Here is a 13,547-nt window from a genome sequence, read left to right on the forward strand (position 1 = left end):
TTCGTACCGCCACTTTTAACTTGCCGGTGACTCCCCCCCATTCGAAGGGAACTAGAGCCATCCGGCAGAGGCTCTCGGAATTGTCTGATGATATGACGGGGCAAAAGGCGCCGGGCAGGATCTGATCTTCGGAGACCAGGTGACAATGAACCGCCGTGACACTCGCCCCCGTGTCCCGGAGGCCCTCGACGTGGTGACCGTTGACCGTCACCTGCTGTCGGTACTTCTTCGTGTTAGCGGGCAGGGACGTTCCGGGGACCATCTCCCGGTCCCCTAGGGAGACCAGGGCCATGGCGGCTGGTTCCCATTCTTCGGAGTCTTCCATCTCTTCCCCCAGGGCTACGGAGGCCATCTGTCGAGCCGGCGGGGTTGTTGTGGCGGTTCGCTGGTACATGGGACATTGAGGGTCGCTGGCATAGTGTCCGGTCTGTTGGCAGCGGAAACAGGTGATCCTCACGCGAGGCCCCGGCCTCCCCGGTGGCCCGGTGCTGGCTGGAGGTGGAGCTGGAAAGGGTGGAGGTTGTCCTCTGGGGGGGCTGAGTGGGGGTCCCCCCGGAAGTTCCCTTGGCCGGCCTTGATTCCCTCCGCCCCTCTGGCGGGGGGTCCCTGACTGTGGCGACCGTAGTCTCCCACGGGACCCCGGGAGGCCCGGGTGTTTACCCACCGGTCAGCCTCGACGGCCAGTTTTCGAGGGTCTGTGAGTTTGCTGTCCAGGAGGTGCTGGCGCAGCTCTATAAAGCAATTAGCGGACAAGTGTTCCCAGGCGATTAGGTCGAACAGCTCCTCAAAGGTGGAGACCTTGCTGCCCTTGATCCACCCGTCCAAGGCCCGGCTGTAAAAGTTCACGTACTCCACCCAGGTGGTACCGGGTATCTTCTTGCAGTCTCTAAACCGTTGCCGGTACATTTCAGGGGTGAGCCCATATCTGGCTACTAGGGCCTCTTTCATGTGACTGTAGGAGTTCATCACCGTGGAGGGTAGGTCCAGCAGGGTATCTCTCCCCTCGCTCAGGAACCGGCCCCACAGCCCAGCCCCCCAGTCTTTCTGCGGGACTCTGTGGGAGGTCATGGCGACTTCGTAGGCCTTGAACCATTGCTGGATGTCGTCGTTCTTATAGTATTCCTTCACCACATCTTTGGGGATGTGGACCTTTGGTTCCACGTTGGCGGAGAGGGGTCGGGTTTCCGAGGGTCTGGCCTCCGCATTCTTAGCCTTGAGCTCGATCTCCTTCAAGCCACGTTCGTGCTCCAGTTGGAGTTTTCTTTCTTCGTGTTCTCTCTGTCATTTCTTTTCCTCGAGTTCTCCTTGTAGGCGTAACTGTTCTACCGCCAGCTTCTTTTCGGCCAGCTTTAGCTCTCCTTCGATTTTTAATTTTGCTAGTTCTAGTTCGTGGTTGCGACCTCTTTCTCGGTCCGCTAGTTCCTCTGGGGATAGGCCCCCCTCGGGGGCGCCGTTTCTCCCCGGGGTGCTTCGTGGTTCGTTAGGAGGCTCTCCTTCTGTTTGTGTCCGGGGAGTTCCCGCCTCGACCCAGGTTTTTAATGCTCCCTGGAAGTCCTCTTTCGTGCTTAGTCCGGTGGTAGCGATTCCAAGGTCTTTGCAAAATTGTTTCAGTTCTCGGTGCGTATAAGATTCCAACTGGTCCTCTCGGAATGTCGTGCTCGGGTTGGTGCCTGCGGCACCTAGGGAAGTTTCTCCTTCCATTTCTTCTGGGTAGTGCGTTAGCCGTCTACTGCACGATCTCTAGGTGTCGGCTCGGATCCCGTCGCCTGCCACCAAATGTTGGAAAGCGTTCCGCGGGGAGGCTGCGGAATACGTTCCTGACCACCCGGAGGCCCACCGTTCCCAGAGTTAGGCCGAGCAAGAGCGGGGAGGCCCTTCCTGGAAGGGTCTCGTACCTAGGATCGCACACGCTGCACTTACTCTCTTCAGATAGAGGGACACCACACAGTAATTCTTTGCGAGATAATAGATTTTATCGTAGGTTGTCAAGGATCTTTATGATCCGGAAGGCAGGAGCAGAATTAGTGCCACAAGCGGCAGCGATCTCGTGATGAGGGGTAAGGGGTAGCGGGACAGTCTTTAAATCAGTGTCTCTGCGGAGTATCCGGCGCACAGCTCTCAATCCTCGAGCTGAGGGGATGTTGCTTCTCTCGACAATCTCTGCCGATTCTCTTGGAGGAGCGGGCCGCGAGTCACTCAGCAGGCACCGGAGGTTCGTAGTTCGAGGAGCCGCGACGGCGTCAGCAGGGCTCAGATGGTTCAGAGTTCGGGGAGCCGCGTCAGCAGGGCTCAGATGGTTCAGAGTTCGGGGAGCCGCGACAGCGTCAGCAGGGCTCAGATGGTTCAGAGTTCTTCGGTTCGGGGAACGATCGAGCCGCGACCAGGTCAGCAGGCTCTCGTCAGCCCAGGTCTTCTCTGTCTTCCGTCCCTTCAGCACCCCTTGTTATACTCCCCCTCCTCTTTGAAGTCCGGAGTCCTCACGGAGAGGGGTCTGGTGCCTGGGGGCGGTGTGTCGGGATTTCCTGTCGCTCGGCCCTTTGATCTGTTCAGGTGGGTCCGGGAGGGACTCCAGACACCCAGCAGGCGAGGCGCCTGCTCACCGGGAGCCTGGTGGTCGATCGAAACCTCCCTCGGGGAAGAGACCAGAGGTGTGACAGGATCGGCGCCTCTCGGTCGGGTTTTGGGGGGGTTTCGCTCTCCCTCGGCCGGGCATGCGTGTTGGAGATCTGGCCGGCGCTCGGGATGTTGGCCCACGGGGGCCGAGAGGCTGTAACATCGAGGTTCGGCGTGGTTGCAGGGTAGCTTGCTGGTCGGGAGGGTCCACGCCACGAGGCCGGTCTCACACCTATCAACACCCACAGAGCAACAAGACACTTGTCCAGAGGCATAGTTGAAAACAACCTCACAAAAATCCCTCTCACACTTGAACCCACTACAGCACCCATCAAAATGCGGCTAATATGCATGCTCCTTAATTGCAGGTCAGCACATAGACATGCAACCGATATAGTGGACCTTTTACTCGCTAACGAACCAGACATCTTAATCCTGACTGAAACATGGCTGAAGGATTAATCTACACCCATATTGGTTATACTAGTACCCCCCAACTATGACATTACCAGACTAGACAGAACTGATAGGCCGGGTGGGGGGATCGCTTGTATACATCAGAGCAATCTAGCAGTTAGTAACTCTAATGCCCCTGCATTATCCTCCTGTGAATACCTTGGTTTAAACATCTCTAGTAATAACAAACAAATATGTGCACTTCACACATTCTATCACCCTCCAGGAGAGAACCTCTCATTCATAGAACACCTCATGGATATTCTAGCTACAAATGACAGCCAACAAATTATGCAAATATTCTTGGGTGACATCAACCTACACTGGGAGGACCAGAATGACCCAGGGGTCAATAGCCTCAAAGCCTTCCTCTCAGACCTTAATCTTTACCAAATCTGTAACAGCCTCACACACGACAAAGGCTCCACCCTCGACCAAATAATCACCAAAGCTGACTCCATTCAGCTTGACTCAATCCTCCCCTGTGATTGGTCAGACCATCACATCATTACATTCCATGTCAGGGAATCAGTCAAACGACTTTCAACACAGCCCTCGAGAACAAAGATCTGGAAGAGGAATCTAAAAAACGTCGGTTCCGACCTACTCGTAAGCTCTAATCATAACATCTTAAAGCCCCTGGAAGACTTAACAGATGTACAAGGCTTGACCAACCACTACTTCCATTCCATGAACAGCTTATTAGACAAAATAGCTCCTTTACAACTTAAAAGAGTCACCACAAAAGACTCAAAACCCTGGTATGACGATAGACTTAATGAGGACAGGCGATCTCTAAGATCAATTGAACGACGGTGGAGATCTGCACCTTCAGCTGTCCACCTCAAGCTACTAAGAAACCACCAGAAACTCCTACTTTAGAAAGATCAGATGATCTAAGACCAACTTCTTCAGTAAACAACTTGACCTAGCCAAGAACCTTCCCAAAAAACTATTCGAGTTAATCAAAGCCAAAACCAAGAGTGTACCCACCAACCCCAAGGCTACCCCCGACACCCTACCCAACTGTTAGGATTGTGCCTCCTTTTTCATCACGAAGTCAGAAACCATAATAACCGACCTGCTCAACTACCTTCTTTCCCTTCTTACCCAGCAAAAGATCTCCTCATTGCCCCCGACAGATGCCCCTGCCAGAGGCTCCACAAAATTCAACCTCAAAAACAACGCATCCTGGTCCTCCTTCTACACTTACGGTGAGGATACTATACTAAAAATGCTAACCGCCTTAAATTCCTCCAGTCACTTCACAGACCCACTCCCGGCTAACTACTTAAAAGACTTAATTCCACTGTTCTTACCTATCTGGACCAAGATTATAAATACCTCCCTCCATCAAGGAACCATTCCAGAAATCCTGAAAACAGGTCAGGTATCCCCTATCCTAAAGAAGCCAACAGCCGACCCAGCAGACTTAAATAACTATCGCCCGTTATCCAACATCCCCACTCTAGCCAAGCTCTTGGAAAAACGTGTTCACATGCAATTTAGCAACCATATTGAACAATTCAAACTTCTCAACCAATATCAATCAGGCTTCCGGGCAGGTCACAGTAAGGAATCAGCCATGTCCCACATAATAGACGACGCACTAAAAATTCTTGATCAAAACGAAGCTTGCTTATTAATCTTACTCGACCTTTCATCAGCATTTGACACTGTCAAACACGACAACTTGCTAGAGCTCCTGAGATACAGAATGGGATTATCTGGATCTGTACTTACCTGGTTCACATCTTTCCTCCAAAATAGATCTCAAAGATTCAAGGTCAATCAATCCTTGTCCAACCCCGTGCCAGTCTCGTTAGGAGTACCGCAAGGCTCTTCCCTCTCACCCACACTTTTCAACCTATTCATGGAGCCACTCACCGAACTTCTCAGTCTCTCCAATGTCCACTTTCATATGTATGCTGACGACACCCAAGTATACATCAAGATCCACTCACTTGAGGACATCAAATCTCTCAACTCAACACTACAAAAAACTTAAATATGGTTGGCCGAAAACCATTTGAAACTGAACTCCCTCAAAATGGAATTCCTCCTATTCCTCCCCCCCAATACATCTCACATCATCCTCGATTGGATGAAGCACCTAACAGCACTCAATGGGCAACCTCTCGTTGTCGAAGCAGCGAAATTGCTGGGTGTGACACTGGACAGAGACCTGAAGATGCAGAAACATATCAGCGCCGCCACAAAATGAGCACATTTCCACATAAACACCCTGAGAAGACAGAAAACCTTCTTACCAGCAAACGACTTCAAACAAGCTGTTCAAGCCCTAGTAATTCCAAGAGTGGAATAAGGGGCGGTAGCCCTATGCCGCCTCCCCAGATCGACGACAGACCCACTTAGAGCCTCTATCAACTCAGCTGCGAGACTCATCACTGGTTCAAAAAGAAGCTCTCACATCTCTCCAGACCTTAGAGCCCTCAACTGGCTAGAATTCATCTAAAAATCGCTTGTATGACGCACAAGGCCTTACGTCATAAAACCCCATACTACCTAGCTCAGAAACTGGATCTCTCCTCTGGTAATAGAGCCTCCAGAAGCTCCAGGAATCTTCTACTGAGACCACAACGATTTGCCAAAAAGAAAACTTACAACCGGTCCTTCTCTAGAATGGCTCTCAGGATCTGGAATGCTCTGCCCTCTGGAACAAGACTGAACTCTTCCATGGCCTCATTTAAAAAAGAAGTGAAAGCGATTCTCATGGCCAAATTCATTTGATTTATTTACTTATTACTGTAATATAATTACAAGTCTGTATTATTGAGCACCTCGTATTGGAATCACCAATATTTAGATTTTTTTATGCCTGTACCTGTTTCACATCATGTTCTTTGGCTGTTTCTTTGAATGTGTTCACAAGACCATTGGTTTGACTGTGATAAGGGGTGGTTAACTTGTGAGTCACCTCACAATCATCCAACATAGCCTTCAAGCATGCAGACATGAAGTTTGGTCCCCTATCTGAGATCATCACCTTGGAGAACCCCACTCTAGTAAAGACCCCAAGCAGGGCCCTGGCCACCATGGTTGCAGTTACTGACCCCAGAAGTATGGCTTCAGGGCACCTCGTGGCATGGTCCACCACCACCACAATAAGCCTGTTCCCTGAAGTACTTTTAGGGTCCAGGAGACCGACAATGACAATCCCTACCCCCTCAAAAGGTGTCCAAACCAAAAGTAGTGGAATTAAAGGAAACTTCAATTGCCCTCCTGTCTTGCCACTGGCTTAACAGGTAGTGCAGGTGTGACAGACTTCCTTCACCATCTCAGACATCTGGGGTCAATATAAGTGGTAGGCCAACCTGTCTAAGACCTTGGTCTGCCCCAAATGCCCAGCCAAGGGGATGTCATGGCCTATGTTTAGGAAGAAGGCCCTGTCCTTTTTGGGGACAACCAATCTCCTAGTTGCCCCAGGTTATGAATCCTTAGCCTCACTGTATAGGACACCTTCAGCACGGTAAATCCTATGGGTTCCACTAGTATCCCTCTGTTCTTGGACTTTAGCCTGCCACGGAAGGCACTCAAGATTTGGGCATGTTCTCTGTGCTGGACAGCACTGGTTCTTGGAGGGTCCCCCTGAACTATGCATGGTAGGCTCTTCTTCCCCTTTAGGCTGCAGATCCTCCCCTGAGGTGAGACTCCTTCTGGGTTGTGGGAAGTTTTGAGGTCGGTTTCCCATGCCTCTTGCTCTTCCTCTTGGTTGTGGGAACCTGGGCCATGGTTCAGAATTCACACTCCCTTGAATTCCCTGGTAGACTATCTGGACCCTTGTGGCCACACACACATACTGAGGCAGACCCAACATAGCTTCATGAATCCTCCTTTCCACCTCAGCCCAAGTGGCAGATTCCAGGTTGTTCCCGAAAATATACTCAGTGGCATGGCAGGGCTCACAGTTACATTCTTCAGGCCAGTAACCCCTCCCCACTCAAAAGTGACCATTGCCATAGAATCAAGCTTCATCACTTTGTCAGCTTGAGCACCATAAGGAAACTATTTGGGATAAGGTGCTCTGGGGAAACCAACCGGTCTACCACTGTAGTCATGCTGGCTCCTGTAGCCCTCAAAGCTTCTACCTTGGTTCTGTTGAAGATTGGCCACAGCCTGTACTTCACCATGCTCGGAAGTAAGGCAACCAGGTTTTCAATATCTACCCTACCCAATGAGGCTAAGGTGGCTTCAGTCCAAATCTTGGTTTACCCTAAATGACCACCTATTCCAGTTCACACACTAGCAGATCCTTGAGACTGTCCACCAGTGGGGGGGTTTCTTGGAACAGATGAGTCTCCCGTCTTTTATCCTGGCTTGTGAAAGTCCAGGTACATCCAGCCTTCACAGGGTCAAAAGGGTTCTTCCCCTTGCACCCCAACACTTGGGTTTGGAAAAGGCTCTGGACACACCCTATTGTGTAATATTTTAAAGCCCTTGTGAGAACTCCTTTTTATCCTTGTTGTGTGAACCCCCTTTATTGGGATCACCCCCTTGATACTTTTTTAGACACTATACAGCGCACCCACACACCAGCTGCATTACCAGACTGCCTAGGGCCAGACAACGTGGAACCTACTAGATGATGATGCAGCTCTGAATGACAATTTCTCAAGATGTGCTCTTTCATGGTCAAATTGTATAGCCCCTAATAAGTAGTGACTTAATTGCCTTTCACGCAGCCCTCTAGCTCCTTTAGTGAGACATCTACAAAGCCAACCTAGGATTGTTATTTGTCTTTGTGTGTATCCCTGAATGTCTTCTGGTACTCTTCAGGAGTGAGATCAAACATCTGTACTAGTGCATCCTTCATGTGAGTGTAGGAGTCAGCTATCCACTGTTCTAGAGTCAGGAATCCCCCTCCCCAGTGTTGGTAAAAACTCTCACAGTAAAGCTCCCTAGTGCTGTTGACCCACCCTGTACCATCTTAATGCTCTTTTGAAAAAGACAAACCATCTGTCACTGTTATCTCCCACTATAAAGCTAGGCACAATACCCATGGGCAAGTAAGGGGTGTATGACTCCCCTGTAGATATCTCACCTTTGCTGCCACCATCTTGACTGGGCATCAAGTTCTTCACGGACAATTTCAGTTCTTGTAGTGCCAGTTTCTGCTCCTTCAAAGGTATGGCTCCCAGTTTGCCCTGCAGCACCCTTAGTGATTGCCTCCCACTGAGCTCAAACTAGCGGACAGCCCATTGTGAAGGGATTGCTCAAGGAGAGCCCACTTCACTTCCAGCCTGTGATGTTGCACCAAAGAATCGATGTTGGGATAGGTTGTCCCCTTCCCCTCCATTCTCTGGTGTTGCCTCTTCCGCTGAGATGATCTGAGCTCCTGAGGGCCTTCTCAAAATCTGCCTTCTTTGCCTTGTGACCCAGCTTCAACTTTCTTTATTTGCAGAGGGACTTCACCTCCATCACTCTGAGAGTTGTCAATGTGGCCAGAACCAACTCCATATTCCCTTGGATTTTAAAAGAGTCAAAAACTGGGATCAAAAATAATTTCGAAAAATCAGAGGGTATGACTTAATGGCCAGAGCTGCTGACTTTGGAGCTGGGGATCCAGGTTTGAGTCTTGGCGTCAACTCAACAGCCTGTAATTCTGGGCAAATCACTTAATCTCCCCGTGCCAAGAACAGTGCCTAGAGAACCTCACGGGTGATTAGCCACACTATACAAATCTGAGTGTTAATATTCGTGGCGTAACAATAGCCCCCTGCAGCCCCGTTGTGCGGGGAGGGGGTGGCCAGGCTTCAGGGGCCCCCCCTGGCACCGTCCATGAGGGGTGGGCTGAGAGTTCTTAACTGGGTACAGAGCATCAGGGGCCCCCTCATGTACTTTGCTGGGGGGCCTCCTCAAATTTCATTACACCACTTTTAATATTAAAATTAAAAATGACCCAAACAAAGACCTGATGTTAATTTCAAATCCAAAACACATTTTTGCTTTCTGTTCAATTCAGGGATTTTTAATTTCCAACTTAATAGCTGAGTGGGAGTGTTTCAAGCAAGTTCTGGATGGCACCACTAAACACTAATGTGAGAAAGTGGATTATTAGTTGGGGTAGATGGTAGTCCACCAGAAGTAATAATGTCACTATTCTTGTTAGGTCCGGTAAAGGTTTTAGTAGTTTAATTCTGAGCTCAACCTCTGGTTGCTATCTGTACTGAACAGGCAGGCTTAAGTTAAGCAAATGTGCAAAGCATTTGTAAACACCAAAAGTGTTAAAAAGTCAAAAACACAACTTTTAGTAAAATAGAGAATATGTTAACGAATGTAAAGTGACCAAAAGAACAAAAATTCAATAAGAGTGCTCAGATATATGAATTTTGTAAATTTTGAATGAAAATAGTGACAACAAATCCCAAAACGCCAACCGCTGGCAATTGTTGCCCTGGACAGGGACAAAGGTATAGTTTTGGGTCAGGTAGGTGGTAATCTCTGTTCCGCTGGTGGAGTTTGTGGAATTTTGCCTAAACTCTACCAACTGCAGTCTGGCAGAGCTTACCAGCGTTCACCTCCTCAGTTTTACAGCAGCAATTCAGAACTGTCAGAACTCAGATGACGTACTTATAAACTTGGAATTTAGGACACTAAATCACTTTATGTTGGGCCTCTTGTTTATGCTATATATTTCATTATTTGAAGATGAGCATTTCAGGCCTGTTCTCTTCCAACCAGATGGCGCTGAAGGGCACGTGGTATAGAGAGTTTACTTGTGGCATGGAGTTCTTGGCATAGAGCTAAATATTTAGCGGAACGGACTGGCATGACTTCCTGGTCCCTCTTACTGAGAGTGCTCCTTTAGCAGCACCACCATAATGTTGTGGGTACAATTTAGTGATGCATTGTATTCTGCCTTTCCAAAGCAAAGGATGAGCTAATAAATATCTGCAGCCTGTGAGTGGTTGTGTCTCAACACTTCATCCTGAGGAGCCTCCTTGCTCGTTTTCTCATCGGCCACCCTTAGATGTAACTCACAGAATAAGGGAAACTGAAAGATCAGCGATTGGTACAATATGCAAGCAATGTTAATGGCACTTCTCAGGAATGTAAACCCAAAAAAGGGGACACTGTTCCTATGGCCAGGCGCGAAATGTCACCCAGGCCCAAAAAGAAGAAGAGAGAGAGAAGAGTGAAAAGAAATCCTAGGTGAAGGAACCACTCAGCTAATGGAAGACCACTCTTTGTCCTCTAATGCCCTCACACACCCCGAAGGATGTCATGCTTCATCATCGGGCAGTGCTCCTCGTAGGGCCGGCGCTGCAATTCCCTACGGGCCCCCCGAAGGGTCACTTTTTCGGAGATCTTTTGAGGACTGCCGGATGTTGCATGCAGGTGTGTGGTGAGTGGGTCCTCTGTGGAGGGTGAAAAAAGTGTGCGTGCAATTGTGTAAAAGGTTACGAAAGGGATCATCATGCAGCCAATGTAGAACAGATGTACCCTTAGCAGAGTCTAACTGCTTAATAAAACATTCCCCTGGAGGCACACTATGCCCAGGTGTCTTAGGTCATAGGTCGACATGTTTCGCGCTTCTGTTGCCATAACGGTCGTGTGCGCTTCTTCAGGACCAGAACTAAAGTGAAGGTGCACGTGAAACATTGGGAATAAAAATACCCTCCAAGTAGATCAGGGCAGAAACCTGTATACCCTCACTGTGGTTACAGCATAATGGTAATAGCCGCTCCTGATCGATACCTAGAAAAGAAAAGAAAAATAGGATAGACAGTAGGCATGTGCATTAGTAAAACTTAATGCATCATATGTGTGCCACAGTTGTGTGCACAGCAACCACATAAAAAAGTGAAATTGGGACACGAATTATATCAGTACATTGATGGTACTGAATGGATCGACAACCCTAGATAACAGAAACAGTGCTTTAAAAAAATTAACAATGTATATGATAGTGCATGATACTGTGAAGTACAAGCTAAAAGGTAGGGTGTGGGTAAAATCACCTAAGCCCAAACACAAAGCAGCCCTAAAAGATGTGCCGTATATAGGGAGCAGAGAGTCCTTACTGGATGATACTGAGACGGTCGCTCCACAAATTTGAGGCATGGGCTGCCTGCGAGCTATCGGGATAAACGAAAAAATGATATGAATACTAAAACTGTAGCTTGCATATCAACTAAACAGTAAGTAGGTGACAAAACAAACTCCGTATTAAAAATGACTAAAAACGGTAGTCAACTCACGGTTCTACCCCGGTAGTGGCCCCTAATGGCCTACCACATCCATGCGAATGCCGGTTAACAGCTTCGAAATGGCAGCAAACATTGTTAAGAAGGTAAAGGGGAGCAGCCTTGGGCGGTTACCCTTTCCGGGGGAACCGGAGGATGAAAACAAATAGCGCATGTGCAACAATAGGGCAGGGGTGCGCATGCGTGTACAAGGAAAAATGTTCCGCTACACCTAAATTTTAATATCCTCATATATCCGTCACTATCAGCAATGTCCAGAGGGAAACAGTGTGTATTATCACACGTACTGAAATACTCATGTATCAGACGTCGAACTGCCGTTCAGGCAGAGACTGTCATGTGCTAACCTCCGACCTATGCATCGTCGTGGGAATGCCCACGCTGTGCGTACTACGTATTGAAGAACAAAAAGCAAAACAGAAGGGGACCTTGATCTTGAACACACCCTTGCTACAAAAATAGTTTTGTAATGAAAAATTCATATCAATCTGTGCAATAATATTTAAAAAGACCATGTCCTATCTTTAATAAACATAAGATTACACGTGACATAAAAGGTCTAGCAAACCCATAAACCCACATCTCATAAAGCTTATTATGCTATGCCATCCCAATATTATCTTAACCGGGTGGTGTCGCTACATGTGCGTCAACAGACAATCCATCACTAACAATGTAGTGAAGATTCGTGAACCAGTAAGAAGGGGAAAAAAAGGGCAAAAAAGGGAAAGGTAGGTCCCACGGCTGAGCCGCCGTACTTTATATGTATCAAAAACAAGAGAAAAAGGGGGACCAGAGAGCTGATTAAGGCCCAGTGTCCATGCTCCCTATAACAATATATAAACCCAAAAAAAGGGGACACTGTTCCTACGGCCAGGCGCGAAATGTCACCCAGGCCCAAAAAGAAGAAGAGAGAGAGAAGAGTGAAAAGAAATCCTAGGTGAAGGAACCACTCAGCTAATGGAAGACCACTCTTTGTCCTCTAATGCCCTCACACACCCCGAAGGATGTCATGCTTCATCATCGGGCAGTGCTCCTCGTAGGGCCGGCGCTGCAATTCCCTACGGGCCCACCGAAGGGTCACTTTTTCGGAGATCTTTTGAGGACTGCCGGATGTTGCATGCAGGTGTGTGGTGAGTGGGTCCTCTGTGGAGGGTGAAAAAAGTGTGCGTGCAATTGTGTAAAAGGTTAAGAAAGGGATCATCATGCAGCCAATGTAGAACAGATGTACCCTTAGCAGAGTCTAACTGCTTAATAAAACATTCCCCTGGAGGCACACTATGCCCAGGTGTCTTAGGTCATAGGTCGACGTGTTTCGCGCTTCTGTGGCCATAACGGTCGTGTGCGCTTCTTCAGGACCAGAACTAAAGTGAAGGTGCACGTGAAACATTGGGAATAAAAATACCCTCCAAGTAGATCAGGGCAGAAACCTGTATACCCTCACTGTGGTTACAGCATAATGGTAATAGCCGCTCCTGATCGATACCTAGAAAAGAAATATTTAGCGGAACGGACTGGCATGACTTCCTGGTCCCTCTTACTGAGAGTGCTCCTTTAGCAGCACCACCATAATGATGTGGGTACAATTTAGTGATGCATTGTATTCTGCCTTTCCAAAACAAAGGATGCGCTAATAAATATCTGCAGCCTGTGAGTGGTTGTGTCTCAACACTTCATCCTGAGGAGCCTCCTTGCTCGTTTTCTCATCGGCCACCCTTAGATGTAACTCACAGAATAAGGGAAACTGAAAGATCAGCGATTGGTACAATATGCAAGCAATGTTAATGGCACTTCTCAGGAATGAACAGGTTACGGAGTAAGACTCTGTGAGTTCCGCCCACCCCTAAATTAGGGCAGATCACTATGGAGAGGGTCAGATACGAGGCCCAGCTAAATCACTGTCAAAGTGTCACCGTCATACTTAGAAATTTTTAAGAGGAGAAGGTGGTCATCCACAAGTTGTTGGCTGGGCAAGCTGCAAGTTGGATTCGAGTTGGGGCTTGACAACAGAGTGTTGCTGAAGACTGGGGTCCCAAAGCAGTCAACAACGAAGGTGGGAAAGCTCCAAGTGGTCGCAGCCTGGAGTCCATCTCCAGGAATTTCTTGACATCAATTGGCTTCAGTTCAGCTTTGCTCTCGATGAGGCCATCTACATTTGGACTTTGACATTTTTCAGGATGTCAATGTCCTTCAGCAGGGCGGACCAGAGAGTTGGATCTGACTGGCGATTAGAAGTCGATGGCTTCAGCT

This window comes from Triturus cristatus, chromosome 12, assembly GCF_964204655.1.
Source record: "Triturus cristatus chromosome 12, aTriCri1.1, whole genome shotgun sequence".
Classification (NCBI taxonomy): domain Eukaryota; kingdom Metazoa; phylum Chordata; class Amphibia; order Caudata; family Salamandridae; genus Triturus; species Triturus cristatus.